The sequence below is a fragment of the Protopterus annectens genome, chromosome 11.part0 (genome assembly GCF_019279795.1).
Source record: "Protopterus annectens isolate FY-2018-M chromosome 11.part0, PAN1.0, whole genome shotgun sequence".
Lineage (NCBI taxonomy): Eukaryota > Metazoa > Chordata > Ceratodontiformes > Protopteridae > Protopterus > Protopterus annectens.
In genome coordinates, this window is record NC_056745.1 from 829,519,579 (window position 1) to 829,537,078 (window position 17,500).

Genomic DNA, 17,500 nt, shown 5'->3' on the forward strand with positions numbered 1-17,500 from the left:
GTAGCTCAAGGCCGTGTTCCACAATGCCATGGCTAGTCTGCAGTGGGTGTAGGAATGTTTACCCCCCTGCTTGTTTATGTACCACATAAGCGTGGTGTTGTCCGTCTTTACTATTAGTTGTCCTGGAAGAATGTAGTCCTTGAAGGCTGTCAGAGCATTATGTACAGCTAACACTTCTTTTTGATTGATATGTAGGTGCATTTGATTGGGGTTCCATTTGCCCTGAATGCACCTCCCTGCCAGGTGAGCACCCCATGCATAGTCTGATGCATCTGTAGTTAGGGTTTGGGCGGCAGGGGGTAGTGTGAATGGCAGTCCCTCGTTTTGGTGGCAGGCCTCTGCCCACCATAGGAACTCCAGGCATAGGCAAGGTATGATAGGAATCACTGTTTCCAGGCTGTGACAATGTTGACTCCATAGACTTTTTAAGTACCACTGACGTTTCCTCATATGCAGTCTTGCATATGGAATTAGAAGAATGCAGGAGGCCATGAACCCCAAGGCTTGCAGTATTTGTCTTGCAGATAGCAGGGTTTTTGTGGCCACTTATTTGAAGTAAGCTACCAAATGAATTTGCTTTTCTGGCGTGAGGAAAGCCATCTGGGCAGTTGTATTCAAGCTTGCACCCAGGAATGTAATCTGTTGAGAGGGTACCAGTTGTGATTTCTTTTCATTTATGGTGTACCCCAGACAAGATAGAACCCTTTTTACAAATGCCAGACGATTTAGAAGTATGGCCTGGTTGGTTTTCTGCCTGAATTAGACAATCGTCCAGGTATGGATATATCTGAATAATTTCTTTACCTGCAAAATGCAATTACTGGAGCCCGTCATTTTGTGAATACCGTGGGAGCAGTAGACAAGCCAAAGGGCAGTGCAGAGAACTGATAATGCAAGTAGCCTGCTTTGAAGAGTAGGAATCTTCTGCAAGGTTCCCTGATTGGGATATGCAGGTAAGCTTCTTTTAAATCTGGAGTTGCCAACCAGGCACCTTTGCCTAGCATAGAAAGTAACTGTTGAAGAGTCAGCATCTTGAATTTTGGAATGTCCAGAAAGATGTTTTAGAGTAGACAGGTCCAGAATTGGATGCCATGATTTGTCTTTTCTGGGTACCAGGAAAAGCCTGGAATAGAAATCTTGTCCCTTTTCCTCTTCTGGTACCGGTTGAATAGCCCCCATGTTTAAGAGGGAAAGTACTAGTTTTTAAGCCTCTGCCCACTGATTTGGGGGCAGGTCTGGCCACCCGTTTGGTGTTGGCAACGTGTGGAAATGAAATCTGTATCCCTGGGACACTATATTTAAAAAACATTTGTCCTGAGTTATGAGTTCCCAGTTTTTTGCATGAAGAGCACTTTTTCCCTCCAAAGGGGCAGCTAAAAGGTAAGTGCTTGGTAATTTTAAAGGAAAGTCATTGAGACTGTTTACAATAGGGGGGTGTCTTGTTATTTCCAGATTTGGAAGTGGAGGCCCCCCATTAATTAGTTCAGAGAGTCCCCTGGGACTAAAACCTGGTGCTTTTGGTGTGTCTGGATTTGGCTTGAGAGGATCTGGAAGGAGCTGGAAAGGACCAATTCTTAGTAGGCCAAGGAGCTGGAAAGGACCAATTCTTAGTAGGCCAGTGCCTACTTAATCTTGGAGGTTGCACTTGTAAGAAATATTTTACAGTTTGCATAGATTTAGCCTTGTCTTCCATCTTTTTTAGAACTTCTTCAGCCTTATTGCCAAGCAGGCGGTCCTGATTTAAAGGAGCATCCAGCAATTTTGCTTTAACACGATCAGGCAGAGATTGCTCCTTAAGCCAAGCATGCCTTCTAAGCACAGTCCCAGTAACAGAAGCCCTGCAAGAGGCCTCTAAAGAATCAAAACCACATTGCAAAGTATGTTTTCCAACTTGTTCAGCAGAAGGCAATAAATCCTGTAAATCTTTATTTTCCACACAGTCAGAAATCAACATAATTTTCTGTTTAAGCAGTCCAATAATATGCTGTTGAGATTTTAACATATGAAATTGGCAGTTTAAAGCCCTGATTAACAAGGTTGCAGAAGTATAAACCTTTTTACCCCATCTATCCAGCGCCCTGGAGTCTCTATCAGAAGGGGTAGGATTTTAGCAGTAGAAGCCTTAATGCCCTTGGGCCCCTGAGAAATGGTTTCTGGATCCGCAACAGGATTTTTGAAAATGAACTTGTGGGACTCAGGAACTCTGTAGTATCTGTCAGGTTTACTAGGAGCCAGAGGCAGGGCATCAGGGGCCATACTGGATTCCGAAAACACATCAACAATGTCTAGTACAGGAGGTATAGCCAAAGACCTATGCTGAGGTAGAAGAAGGAAGTCCCTAAGCCTCTTTTTTGATTCAGAAAATTCCTGACTTTCCCAATGGAAATGCTCCCTTAAGGTATGTAAAGTTTCCCCAAAAGAAAAGTCCTCGGGGGGGATGCAGAGGGAATGGAATCCTCTGCATCATAATCCTCATAAGTAGGTATGGACAAATCCAGGTCATTGGAAGAATCAGAAGAAACAGAGTTCTGGTCAGAAGATTCATCGTCAAACTCAGCCCTAGGCCTCTTAAGAGGGGGGGGCTTGACTACCCCTGATTAGAGTAATAAGATCTTCAGCCATTTTGATAATTTGTTTTTTAGGCATAAAGGACCTGATCATGTGGCCTGGGCGTCTAGATCGAGATTTAGGCCTTAGTATAGAAAGTGGAGTCGGTTTGATATGAAAGTCTGTAGGCCTGAATACACCCTCAGAAGCCGGTGCCTGCACAGCGGCTCTGGACCCATCCAAGGTAGAGACATCCGTGGGTTCCATAGGTGAAGCATCTCGTGGCATACCGGACTCCAAATGGGTCTCAGTAGAGGCCTGCGAGTCACAAGTAGCAGGTATCAGGGGCTGCAAAAGCGCCTCACTGAGTACCGGTGAACTGGCGACTAGCTTAGGAGAAGCGTCGTCGGCAGTTCTAGACCTAGACGGCCTGTCTCTTTTTCATTGCGTTTTGTCGGAATTCTGGTAGTCGGATGGCTAACCAACGTCATTTCTGGATAATTAAACCAAGAACCAAAATATTTAGAGGCAAAAATGTACCGCTGATGGATAGTGTGCTGATTAAATAAAGCACAAAACCGACAACAAGGTACGTTCTGGTCAGGGCCTAGGCAAGGAATACAGTACAAATGAAAATCTTTATGAGGTATTTGCTTTCCTCAAGTAATGCAATTATTTACTTTTACTGACATCGGTAAGGAGCAAGAAAAGTTTCCCCAATGGGGTACTTAGCTTTAAGTTGAAGACTTCAGTTCTGAAACTCGTTTCAGGAGTCGGCCGACCGGCACTTGAGAACTGCTTCTGGCGTCAGCTGCATGTTTTATACCCCTAACGACCTGACGTCATGGAAGAAGGGACAGCAACCGACGTAGGACCCAAGACTTTGTTAATCAGGCCGACTGAGGGCAACCTGCCAGCAGATTACCCAAATGTAATGACTGCAACAGTGAAACACAAACATACACACACACATACACACACACACACACACACACACACACACACACACACACACACACACACACACACACACACACACACACACACACACCTTTGCCATTTCAAAACAAGTAGCTTTGGTACTCCACTACCAGGATATGCATCTTAAAAGTTAGCAGCTTTGGTGACAAATTCATAGTGGAAATATAATCAACATTGTCAAAAGTTTTAAATTTTGCTTACAATCTCTGGGAAACAGAAAAACACAAAAGTTATTGGTTATCACCAGTTAACACCGTTTCTATCACTAATTACCAAACGTTTGTTGAAGCAGTCACCAACAATCGTACTCTTTAAGACTAGTATCTACGATGGCACAAAGCCAAGTCACAAGATGATCAGGTAATTCTATTCTACAGCTACAACCTGAGCCACAACAAAGCAGCCAATGAAAAATGCAGATGTTTCTAATGTGAACAGCTGTTTAGTACTTTTTTTTTAAGCTTCTCTTACAAACTAAAGTTCATGAAAATTCCTAAGAAATCTTTCAGTTTTAGGAAGGTTGTAATACCCACTAAGGCCAACAGGAGGCCGAACCCTTACAGCTCATGATGCTCATAATCACTTCCAGTACCTTTCAGTGGGTCTTTGTACTACTCATTTCAACCACAGCAGAATAAAAATTAAAAAAAATAAACATTTTGAAATGTAGAGTCACATAAGGTGGAGAGACAAATGCTTAGGGAAACGTAACAGACAATATAGAGCTATATAGTACAGTTGTGTACACTTACCATAAATGTAGATGTTAGAGTGTATTCACTGCTGCAGTCATTACATTTGGATTATCTGCCTGCAGGTAGCCTTCTGTCAGCCTGATTATCAAAGTCTTGGGTCCTGCATCGGTTGCCGTCTCATCTTCCATGACATCAGGGAGTCAGGTGTATAAGGCATGCAGCCAACGCCATTACATCAGTTTTTCTTGCCCCAGATGTCAGGTGCCCCCATAATGGGAAGCAATTAAATATAAGGTTACACCTCCAACAAAAAGCAAACACACCAGAAAGCTTAAGTATAGTAAACAAGAAGAAAGGTATAGCCAACAGATGTCATGGGGCTGGAGGGAGGGTAACCAGGCTTGCAACAGTGAATACACTCGAACATCTACATTTATGGTAAGTGTACACAACTGTACTATGTACTTCATGTTTCAATATTGCAGTCATTACATTTGGGTAGATTCCCAAAGCTAAGGAAGGGAGGAGGCATTTATTGAGCATTAGGACTAGCTATTAGGCCCTGCAAGACTGCAGTGGAAAAACCAGCTCTGGACTGACAAAAAATTGGCAAGTGGTAATGCTTGGTGAAGAAATGTACAGAACTCCAGGTAGCAGCTTCTAGGATGTCCCTGGTAGGAACACCTCTGAGAAAGGCTGTAGAAGTAGATGCAGCCCTGGTGGAATGGGGTCTTATCCCCTGTGGGGTAGGTTTTCCATGGTGCTTATATCCACTTAGAAATGGTTTGCTTTGAAATGGCCTTCCCCTCTGCCCCTGCAGCAAAGGCAACTAGCAGCTGTTTATTTCCAGAGAGGCTTGGTCCTGTCCAAGTAACATCTAAGTTGTCTATGCACGTCCAAGGAGTGCAGTATTCATTCCCCTTTGCTCTGTGGATTAGAAAAGAAGGTTGGCAAATGAATGGACTGATTAAGGGCCACACTGGACACCACCTTGGGCAAAAAGAAAGGATTGGTTCTGGGGGACACCCTGTCGGCATGAAAGTTGATGAAAGGATCCACTGCCATGAGGGCTTGTAACTCAGACACCCTTCTTGCTGAAGTGATGGCTAGAAGGAAGGCTGTTTTCCCAATAAAGGGATTTCAACTCTGCAGTTGCAACTGGCTCAAAAGGAGGTAGAGTGAGCTTTTCCAATACAAAGTTAAGGTCCCAGGCAGGGGTAGGAGCTCTCCTGGGTGGTCTTAAATTTTTGGCCCCTCTGGGGAATTGTTTCAGTAGGGGGCGAGAGAAGAGGGGTGGCTCAGTACTATAATGTGCTGAAATGGCTGAGGCATGAATTTTAATGGAAGAGAAAGAAAGACCCTTGTGAAGCATCTCTGTTAAGTATTGAAGAATATGTGGTAAACTGGGCACGCACTGTTGTGCCTATCCCCAGAGTCTGGCTCCAGGACTGGCTCCAGGAACAGAATCTTTTCCACTTTTCAGCATAGGATTTTCTAGTACTAGGCCTCCTTGCCTCCAGGATGACATCCAGCACCTGTTTGCCGAGGGATGGTATATGAGAACTGAGGTAATTAGCCAGGCTGCCAGGTTCAGGGTTTGAAGCTGGCGGTACAGAATCTGGCCCTCCTGCTGGGACAGTAGGGAAGGAGTCTGAGGCAGGTGCCATGGTTCCAGTAGTGACATACTGCGCAAGAGGGGGTACCAGTGTTGGCATGGCCAGTCTGGTGCAATGAGTATTGGTTTGCCCTGTTTGATCTTAGTAAAACTTTTGAGAGGAGAGGCAGAGGGGGAAAGGCATAAACTGAGAGGCTTTCTCAGGTGAAGGACAGGGCATCCACTTTCCAGGTTTGTCTGTGGGGAGTCCTTGTGCAAAATTTGTCCAATTGGTAGTTCTGAGGGGAGGCAAACAGGTCTATCTCTGGGCTTCCCCATTTGTTTCTCAGAATGTTGAATATCTTTGGCTCTAGTTTCCACTCATGTGGGTCCATGAGATTTCTGCTTAGGTCATCTGCCAGTGTACTTAGCTTGCCTGGCAGTAACGGAGCTTGTGGGTGCACTTGGTAGCTCAAGGCTGTGTTCCACAGAGCCATGGCTAGTCTGCAAAGTGGGTACGAGTGGGCCCCCCCCTGTCGCTTGTTTATGTACCACATAACAGTGGTGCTGTCCATCTTTACCAATAATTGTCCTGGAAGAATGTGGTCCTTGAAGGCTGCCAGAGAATTCTGTACACTTAACATTTCTTTTTGATCGATATGCAGGTGCATTTGACTCTGGTTCCATTTACCCTGAATGCACTGGCCTGCCAATTGAGCCCCCCCATGCATAGTCTGATGCGTCCGTTAGGGTTTGGGCAGCCATGGCAGTCCCTTGTTGTGGTGGCAGGCCTCTGCCCACCAAAAGAACTCTCTTTATACAAGGAATGATGGGAATCATTGATTCCAGGACTTGAGAATGTTGACACCATAGGCTTTTTAGATACCATTGTAGTTTCTTCATATGCAGTCTTGCATATGGAATTAGTAGAATGCAAGAGGCCATGAACCCCAGGGCTTGCAGTATTTTCCTTGCAGATAGCTGGGTCTTTGTGGCCAGTAGTTTGAAGTAGGCTGTCAAATAAACTGGTTTCTCTGGTGTGAGGTAGGCCATCTGGGAAGTTGTATTCAAGCTTGCTCCCAGGAATACAATTTGTTGGCAGGGTACTAGATGAGATTTCTTTTCATTTATGGTGTACTCCAGTGAAGTTAGCAGTTTCTTTACAAATGCCAGATGATTTAATAGTATGTCCTGGCTTTCTGCCTGAATTAGACAATCATCCAGGTATGGGTATATATGAATATTTCTTTGCCTGCAGAATGCAATGTCTGCAGCTAGGCACTTTGTGAATATCCTGGGTGCAGTAGATAAGCCAAAGGGCAGTGCAGAGAACTGATAGTGCATGTAGCCTGCTCTGAAGCGTAGGTATTTTCTGCAAGATTCCCTTATTGGGATGTGCAGGTAAGCTTCCTTTAAATCCAATGTTGCCAACCAGGCATTTTTGCCTAGCATGGGAAGCAGCTGATGAAGAGTTAGAAATTTGAGATTACCAAAAAGGTGTTTAGGATAGATAAGTCCAGGATAGGAGGCCAGGTACCTGTCTTTTCCGGGTACCAGGAAAAGTCTTGAGTAAATACCTTGTCCCCAGTCCTCTTCTGGGACATGTTGAATAGCCCTGATACTTAAAAGCCTGAGAACCTGCTGTTGAGCCTCTGCCCACTGATTTGGGGGTAGGTCTGGCCAAACATTTGGGATTGGTAAGGTGTGGAAGTGGAATCTTTATCCTTGGGAAACTATATTTAGAACCCATTTGTCTTGGGTAATGAGTTCCCATTGTTTTGCATGCAGGGCGATCTTTCCCCCTAAAAGAACAGTCAGTTGAGCAGGGCTTGGAAAGTTTAAGGTTAAGTCATTGTGACAGTTTACTATAGGGGGTGCCTTACCACTTTCAGCTTTGGAAGAGGGAGCCCCCCACTGCTTAGGTCTGTGAGTACCTTGAGACTAAAGCCAGGGTGGTCTGCTGGTCCTGGGTTTGGACTGAGAAGGCCTGGAAGAGACAGGAAAGGACAAGTTCTTAGAAGGACAGTGCCTATTAAATCTGGGAGGCTGTACTTGCAACAGTTTGCATAGATTTAGCTTTTTCCTCCATCTTTTTAAAGTACTACTTCTGCTTTGTTGCCAAATGGGTGGTCTTGGTTTAAGGGAGCATCCAATAATTTAGCTTTATCATGATCTGGTAAAGTTTGCTCCTTAAGCCAAAGTATGCCTAAGTAAAGACCCAGTGACAGCAGCCCTGCAAGATGCCTCTAAAGAATCAAAACCACATTGCAGAGTATGTTTACCAACTTGTTCAGCAGAATGCATTAAATCCTGTAATTCTTTATTTTCAGCACAGTCAGGAATCAGCATAATTTTCTGTTTAAGTAATCCAATAATATGCTGCTAATACATATGAAACTGGCAGTTTAAGGCCCTAATGGCCAAAGTAACAGAAGTACATACCTTCTTACCCCAATCTGTCCAGGGCCCTGGAATCTCTATCAGAGTTGGTAGGGTTTTTGGCAGTAGTAGCCTTAATGCCTTTGGGTCCCTGTGAAATGGTCTCCGAATCCACAGTAGAATTCTTAGAGGAACTTGTGAGAGTCAGGTACTCTGTAATACCGGTCAGGTTTCCTGGGAGCCAGAGGTAAAGTGTTTGGGGCCAGGCTAGATTCCATGAAGGCATCATCTACAATGTCCAGTACAGGAGGGCTAGCTAAAGGCCTGTGTTGAGGTAGGAGTAAGAATTCCCTAAGCCTCTTTTTGGAGTAAGAGTAATCCTGGCTTTCCCAGTGGAAATGCTCCTTAAGAGTATGCAAAGTTTCACCAAAAGAGAAATCTTCTGGAGGGCAAGCAGAGAAATGGAGTCCTCTGCATCAGAATCCTCATAGGTAGATAAGAGTAAATCCTGGTCATCAGAAGAAACAGAAATTTCAGAATCCTGATCCGAAGAATCAGAAGGAAAATCAGATCTAGGTCTCTTAGAGGGAGAAGGGTGGCTTCCACTGATTAGAGTAATAAGGTCTTCAGCCATTCTTATTTGTTTTTTAGGCATAGGGGCCTGACCATGCGGTCTGGACGTTGGTTTTCTAGGCGTGGATCGAGTTTTAGGCCTTGAAGAAGAAGATGGCATTGGTTTGATATGCAAGTCAGCAGGCCTGAATACACGCTCAGAAGCCAATGCCTGCACAGTGGCTCCAGGCCCATCCAAGGCAGAGACATCTGCAGGTTCCATAGTCGAGGAAGCATCTCGTGGCATACCGGACTCCGAATGGGTCTCGGTAGAGGCCTGCGAATCTGAAGTTGCGGGTATCAGGGGCTGCAGAAGCGTCTCACTGAGTACCGGAGAACTGGCAACTAGCTTAACGGAAGCGTCGTTGGCAGCTTTGGATCTATGCAGTCTGTCTCTGTCTTTATTTTTACGTTTTTTTCAGAATGTCAGTAGTCAGATGACTTACCGAAGCCATTTCTGGATAATTGAATTGAGTACCAAAATAGTTAGATGCGAAAATGAACAGACGACAAATAGTGGAGGACTGAATAAGGCACAAAACCGACAGCGGGGGACGTCGTGGTCTGGGCCTAAACAAGGAATGCAGAACGAATGAAAATCTTTATGAGGTATTTGTTTTCCACAAGAAATACAATTGTTAATTTTTACTGACATCGGTTTAGAGCAAGAAAAAGGATCCCCAATGGGGTACTTAGCTTTTTCGAAGACTTTGGATCTGAAACTCGAAAACGAAATTTCAGGAGTCGGCCGACCGGCACTTGTGAACTGCTTCTGCTTCGTTCTGCTTCGGGCACCGCATGGCAAGAAAGACTGATGTAATGGCGTCGGCTGCATGCTTTATACCCCTGACCACCTGACGTCATGGAAGATGGGACAGCAACCGACGCAGGACCCAAGACTTTGATAATCAGGCCGACTGAGGGCTACCTGCAAGCAGATAACCCAAATATATTGACTGCAACAGTGAAACATGAAGATCATCATATACCTGCCAGATAATAGGTTTGGGGACAGTGGTGTGAGTGTCTGTGGGTGTGTAGTGGCACAGGACCAGTAGAATCATTTTACTAGCACCAATTATGCTTTGGGGTTTATACTGGTCAAATGTGCACACTATATTTTATAGACAATTTAGAACAAAGAAAACCTGGGCAACATTACAGTGACCACACCAGAAGACTTAGCAGCATCACTCCCTCATTACTGAGGATGCTGGGAACACATTGCAGTGCCCAGACCAGAAGACTTGACAGCATCACTACAGCATCGCTCCCTCATTACTGAGGATGCTGGGAACACATTGCAATGCACACACCAGAAGACTTGGCAGCATTACACCCCTTACTGCTGATAATGATGGGAACACACTGCAGTGCCCAGGCCAGAACACTTGACAGCACCACTGCCTCATTACAGAGGATGCGGAGAACAATGACATTAACAAAACAATCCCTACTTCAGTACATCACAGGCATAGTCTGTGACAGATCTGTCAAATTTCTTTAGAGTGAAAATAATTAGTTTAACCCATCCACGTAACACATCCACAAAGAAGAGCAATCATAAATCTGGAGCTCTGCATCTCTTCATAGGTCACAGAATATGAATATGCACTGAAACAGTTTCTCAAAGGTTTTAATACATTCCACTCTGTGCAGAACCTTAGCGTCAATATTTGTTCTTAGGAGAGAGAGAGTTGTTGTAAGGTCTCTCCACTCAATGGTGAAATGTGGTGAGCTGCTGTTAGGCAGCCACATGACCCTGGTCTTCACAGGGTTACACAAGATGTATATAAAAATAAAAAAAAAACTTCACAAAAGCTTCTACAAAGATATATACTGCAGAACAGAGGTCATCCTAGCTTTACACAAGGATGATGTCATCATAATATTAAAAAGATACAAGGATGGATAGTCTAGAAGGCCTAGGAGATAACAAAAAGCCCTCAATTTATTCTTCATTCAGTGTTGACACCAATGGGAATCCAGTGCTAGGATAACTTCCAGGACAACATACAAATGGTACATCCTGCTTTGACCTCAGTTAATCAGGTAGCACTGATGCTCATGAAGATGGTGTGTTTTTCTCAGTTCAAACGTGTAATGCTTTTTAGAAACATTTCATTGTGTATCCATGTCATTTAAAACTCGCATCAAACCTCAACAAAACTACAATTTTTTTATAAAGCTGCAAGCGAAATTATAGCCTCCCTATCCCCTACTCATGAGTTGCTCATAAATTTTCCATTACACATCATGATATACTACTCAGGAAATGCTTTATACCTGCATCTTATAAACCTTTCTTTCTTACATTACTCCTCCTAGACATTTAAATGCCCATCACATCCATTTTATTGTACTATTAAGAGAACCTACCCTTTCTATTATTCTAAGTCTGCAATACTGCCAGTCTTCCATCTTTTTGTATACACCACCTAACATATTCCCTCTCCCCAGTGACCTGCTCATTACACTTTCCCAGCAAGTTAGAGTAATTGCTAGCAGAGGTAACAGACAAGTGGTTATAGGCTGCCATTACTTACTTGGAAAAAGTAATCTTTCTTAGTCTACAGTAAGCAAAAACTTAAATGAAAACCAGGAAGAGTGTAGAAATAGTTTTTCACATTGGTCTGCTGTGGAGTGTTGACACATCCCACTTGACAGGGGTAATCAAGGTTACAATTTTTACAGCAGTCTGTGCACCCCATTAGAGTCCTTGTGTTTCAATTAAAAGCTACTGTTCACTCTTGTAAGGAACAATTCAGGGGTGTTTTGTAGTAAAACTTTAGACAGTAAAACAATGGGCACAAAAGCAAAGGTTTAATGAACTACGCCTTCAAGAATGCAAACTAAAAAAAATACAGAGAATGCGGAGACATTTACGGCAGAGAATTTTGAGGCGAGCTTAGAGGACAAGTCAAAAGCTGGCATAGCTGTACTTAATGAAAAATTGGATGGCAGTTAGACTCATACATGGTGGAAGAAGGTAGAGGCATTTGGGCTAGGTTCAGAACTCAAGATGGAGAGGCACTTGTAGTTAACATTTATGGATGTAATTATGGCATTCCAGATCTTTTTCTCACATTCCTTAGTAACACAACTGAAAAGGTGTGTGCGGGGTGGGGTGGGGTTAAAATTATACTGGCTTGCGACTTCCTACCTACAGACCCAATCTGGGACAGAATGAACCTGGAAGCAGAATACCGCACAAAACTGGGGAGAATACACAGGAAGGATATGAGAATTTGGGACACATGCAGCTACTGCATCTTCAAGATACAGAATACATATTTACTAATACAGTTTTATTACATGAGAGCAGATTAGATTCTTGGATTACATTACGGAATTGTATAAGTCTATGGAAAAGTTCAGACAAAGTAAGCCCTCTTCTCAATTCAAGAGGTCGCAAGGCTGGAGACAGAAATAGGAAACTACAAGGGTGAGACCAGTTGTGGCTGGGCCCTGTAATACTACAGAGGTGAACCCAAAGAACGCAATGAAGGAGGTAATGATGCAATATGTATAAACTACATTCTAAAATACTCCACATAAAGTATTATTTGGCGGGAGTATTTTTAAACTGTTTCAACAGAGAGAATACCATAGGTTCAGTGGTGTGTACTAGGCTAATGGCCCTGGAGCCTTTACAAGGCTAGCCCATAGGATTACCCTGGCGTTGTGCCACCTGATCTTAGTTCCCAGTGCCTCTGACAAGTAGAGCCACTGGAGTGATCCCTGGGGTGAATTTGCTACTTCCCATGCACTCAAGATTTCTCTTGAAGAGGGCCAATGAGGTGCTCTGTTTGACATGTATGGGAAGTCTAGTCCATAGCATTGGCAGTCTCTGGGTTATGAGCCTGTCCCTCCAGCACGATCTGCTGATTGTGGTGATGAGGTGGAGGTCTCTGGAGTGTGTGGTGTGGAGAGATTGGGATTTCTTTAGATGTGGCATTTCTAACAGAGCTGGGTCAAACATGGCTTTGTAAGCCAAGCAGAGATCCCCTCTAAGTAGGCAATATGAGACAGAGAATAGTTGGGAGTTTTTTTTGAGTCTGTCCATGTAGGGCAAGTGTTTAAGGCCCATGATCCTCTCTATGAGGTACTTTTGCGGCCTCTCCAGTTGTTGCAGGTGTCTAGTGAGGTACATGATGATTGGCCTAATGAGGGAAGAGTAGAGGTTGACAATGACCTCTTTCTTCCTGGATGCAAAACCCTTAGTAATGAGATGTGCCACACAGGACGACTTTCTGACTACAGTGGCAATGTGGTGGTCAGAAGAGAGGCTGCTGTCAAGCAGTGTTCCCAGATCTCTTACAATGTCTTCTGTGTTCAGTGGACTAACATCGATGTGGTAATTCATGGGAACTGGGTTTTACCCAAAGGGGATGATGACATTTTTTGGCTTTGAGCTTAAGGCCATGGTTCTGACACCAGTCGTTGGTCTCATTAAAGCCTTTCTGTAGGATGTCAAGATTACTTGGGGAGTTAATAATGGCTCCCAACTTGCAATCATCTGCGAACATTGTCAGAGTTCCTTCGTGATAGCCTGGACTTCTGAGAAGTAGATACCAAACAGGAGAGGACCCAGGACAGATCCCTATGGACTCTACTCATGACTGGTCAGCAGTATGACTTGGAGTCAGCTACTTTCACACTGCGGGTTCTGTTAGCCAGTTTGCAACCCACCTAACGATACAGGGGCTGATGCCTAGCTTAGTGAGTTTTTCTATGATTCCTGAGTGGGGAATGGTATCAAAGGCCTTGGCCAGATCAAGGTAGGCTGTATGAACCACCTTGCCTTCATCCACAGCTCTGGTGACAGACTCAAAGAAGTCAACCAAGTTGAGTAGGCAAGATCTACACTTCACAAAACAAAACTGTGTGGGATCCAGAGTTTGCAGATTCCCTATATCCTTGTTTATTAGTTCCATGATGATGCGTTCCATAACTTTGCATATCAGACTGGTCAGGCTACTGGGGTGACAGTTCCCAGGGTCTGTAGTCACTCCTCCTTTGTGGAGAGGGATGACTATAGCAGTCCACCATTCGGCAGACACAAAGCCTAAGGTTAGGCTGTGACTGAACAGGGCACACAGGTGATGTGCCGGTTTACTCTGTAGTTCATGTATAACACAGCCAGGGATATTCTCAGGGCCCATAGAAGCTGTATTCTTGGCCTTGGACAGTGTAGTTTTAACCTGTGCAACAGTAATACTGGGTACCTGGTAATCTACTGGTATTGTAATTGGTCCTTTGGGGGAGTGAGAGGAGTAAAGCTGGCACTGAATCTGTCAGCCAGTATATTGACAATATCTGTTGGCTAAGTATAGGAGGTTCCATTGTGCAGCAGCTCAGAGCAAATCTGGGTATTGCCATGGCAATTCTTTACATAATTATTGAAGGTCTTGTGGTTGTCTTTACTATCTGCTGCAGTTCTGTTTTCGTAGCTAGTTTTAGAGGATTTGATGGGGGATCTCAACTTTTTGTTGAGGCGGATAGGGGAATTTTTCCATTCTTAGGACTTCACCTTATTCTGCATCAGCTTCCTCCTTCTGTTGTAGTGTTTGTTTATGGCAGGGGACCACCAGATTGGCTTCCTTTTTTTTTTTTTTTTTTTTGGAGGAGAGCGTCTTGGTTCTATTGGGTATGGTGAGATCCATGCATTTGTGTATGTGTTCGCACAGTGCACTGGTGTATGATTCGGCGGTCATGCAACTATTCTCCATTTGCATGAGTGCCGTGAAGTTTAAGTTAGCTTTGGAGAAGTTTTTCATAGTGGTTACCTTTGTGTGTGTGGGGGGGGGGGGATATGGATTTCCAAGGTGATTAGTTTGTGGTCAGATCTAACCAGGGAAGAGTTGACTATTGGTGTAGAGCTACAGTCGCTCATATTAGTAATGGCCAGGTCAAGGATGGTGCTACCTCTAGTGGGCATATGAACGAGCTGGTCCAGGGCATTGGAATTAATGAATTCCAGGAAACATTGGTCAAGTGTATTGGTACAAGTAGTTGTCCCAGTTAATGAAGGGGTAGTTGAAGTCGCCCAGTATGAAAGTGTTAGATTGGACCCTAATATCCTCCAGGCTGCTTAGGAATGTGGAGTGCGAGTCTTGGGACATGGTTGGGGACCTGTAACAGGCTACAACCTGAACCACTGTCTTACCCAATGTTAGCTGCCCTCTGATACATTATGTTGGACTACCAGTCTGGAGGTGTGCGCATCCTTTATGAATATGGAAACACCACCGCCTTTGGAGCTTCGGTCCAAGTTCTGGGGCCGAAAGGTGTGGAAGAAGTTACAGCCTGGTAGTGCAAGAATGCTTTCTGCTGCCTTGAACCAAGTTTCTATTGCAGCACAAATGTCGATGTTATCCATTTTAAGGAGTGCTTTGAGCGAGTGCATTTTGAGAATTAGACTTTTAGCGTTGAGCAGCATTAACCCTCAGATTGCATTTGTTTGTAGCTGCTATGGTGGTAATTTGGCCTTTGGAACAGCACCTAAAAAAGACACTATAGGGGGTGGCAAGAGCCTCTGCCAGTATCTGGAAGCCCAGGTGTAACAGACGCAGGCTATCTCGGGGTATTGTTAATCATGTCATCCCAGGCAGACAGATACCGGATCCCCTTAGAATGACACCAGAAACTTAGCCAATTGTTGAAATCAATTATTTTCTGCTTGTACTGTGGTATCATTCTGGGTGATGGTAGGATGCTGCTCAGGGCTGGGGTCCTACCCACCTGGGCTACATAATCCGAGAGCTCCTCCATTTTGTTTTCATGTAGTCCAGGGAGGTATGTCTCAGGTTATTCACACCCACATGTACAATGACAGAGTCATATTTGTACCTGCTGTTGATAGACCTGAGTGCGTGCGTTATGTGGTGGATCCTGGCACCTGACAGGCAGTTGTCCGTTACTTTCTCCTTATTCATCCTAGTGAGTGGAACATCAGTGTGCCTTACTATTGAGTCAACTACGACTAGTGTGCTGGGCATGCTGTTTTGCCTTAGGGGCTTTGGTTGAGTGGCACACTGTTTAGGACAGTTGTGTGTCTCGTGATTAGTGTTGTGTTGTGGTGGTAGAGTGCGTTTCTGCCCTGGAAGTCTCTGCCGTTTGGATAGATTTTTTATTGACAGCGTCCGCAAAGGTGGGTGTGTGGTTTGCGTTTTTATGTGAAAGCAGTGCTGGTGTGCGTTTTGGAGGGCTGTGTGTTCCATGTGGTGTGGTGCAAGTGTTGACCTTCTCCTCTTGACCAGCTATCCCAGTCTTGACTGGAGTGTATGTGGCTTCCAGTTTGGATATACAAGTGCATCTGTCGCAAGTCTGAGTGTTGGGAGGTAAGAGGAAAGGGTCGTCTGTGTACATGAAGTAGTTGCTACATTGCCTCAGGATGCTCAAGTTCACCAGGTTAATGGGAGAAAGCACAGGGAACTGACCTTTAGACATGCCTGGAGGGGTGGGCATTAATAATAAGTACTGGAGCCATTTCCTTGTAGAACATTTAGTGCTGGTAGTACATTTGTGTGTACAATTGCTACAAGAAGTCTGGTATGGTAAAGTGCTAGACTAATAAGCTAGTACAAGTGCAGGAGAGGAGAGAACAAACAGATCTAAGGGAAAAATTGAAGAGCAGACTTTGGCACCTCTCAGAAGCTACAAACAGTCCTGGATACAGCGAATCTTTATCTGGACTAGAGTAGTTGCAGGAAACAAACGCAAATGCGGGCTTTTAGACCAGAAATTTGAAGGAGATGGAAAAAAACTGCCCAAACGGCCAATAAACTACAATTTCTGGGCCAGAAACTATAGGCTACCTAGTGCTTACCACTCCCACTGATAAGCTAGAAGGCTTCCCTCCAACACGGAAAAGCTTGGGAGGCTCAGAAGCATACAAACAGTCCTGGATAGAGCAAAGCTGTATTTGCACTGGACTAGACTAGATACAGGAAAGGCAGAAAACAAGTACAAACACAGTCTTTTAGACCACAAAGTTGAAAGAGATGGAAAAACTGCCCAAATGGCCAATAAACTACAATTTCTGGGCCAGAAACCACTCCTCTTGTGTTAGACAAGCTAGGTGGTTTCCCTCCAACACAGAAAGGCTTGGGGGCTCAGAAGCTTACAAACAGTCCTGGATACAGCAAATCTGTATCTGGACTAGACTAGTTACAGGAAAGGCAGGAAACAAGCTTAGAATTTACAGAAAAGCAGCACTAAAACAATTCAAGTGCAGTGCAAGTTAGCACACTTGAGTGTGGCAATATTAAAGCAAATACAGTTTAAATAAATGCAGTTTACTCAAACTGTATTCTGAACTGAATTAAATTATTGTTTTATTAAACTCTGAACAAAAAGTGCCAAAAAATATCAGCTGATAAGCACACTCAGTCAGAACACAAGGAGATTCCAGCAAAGTTTTTTTTTTTTTTTTAGTAAAGTGGAAAGGGAGAACGGAGAAACAGAAGATAATTCCATGGTTAAGGACCTAAGTGGGTTGACCTTCTCAAATGTTCTCTCTGGATATACCAAAACAGATACAGAGACACTGAAGCAATCAAAAAGGGTGGAGACAGTGAAAAAGATATGCATTAATGAGATGAACAAGAAGAAATTGGTCAAGGAGCACAGGCTTTGCTATACCCAGCTCTGCAAGATGAAAAATGAAAGGATGTAACTATATAAAAAG

The 17,500-nt window shown here is 44.1% G+C and overlaps 1 protein-coding gene across 2 annotated transcripts in view; it reads right to left on the bottom strand.

Moving 5' to 3' along the window:
* The window catches only part of MGST1 (microsomal glutathione S-transferase 1), a 229,639-nt gene that overhangs the window by 141,228 nt on the left and 70,911 nt on the right, over window positions 1–17,500 (bottom strand). The gene's annotated exons all lie outside the window — the stretch shown is intronic.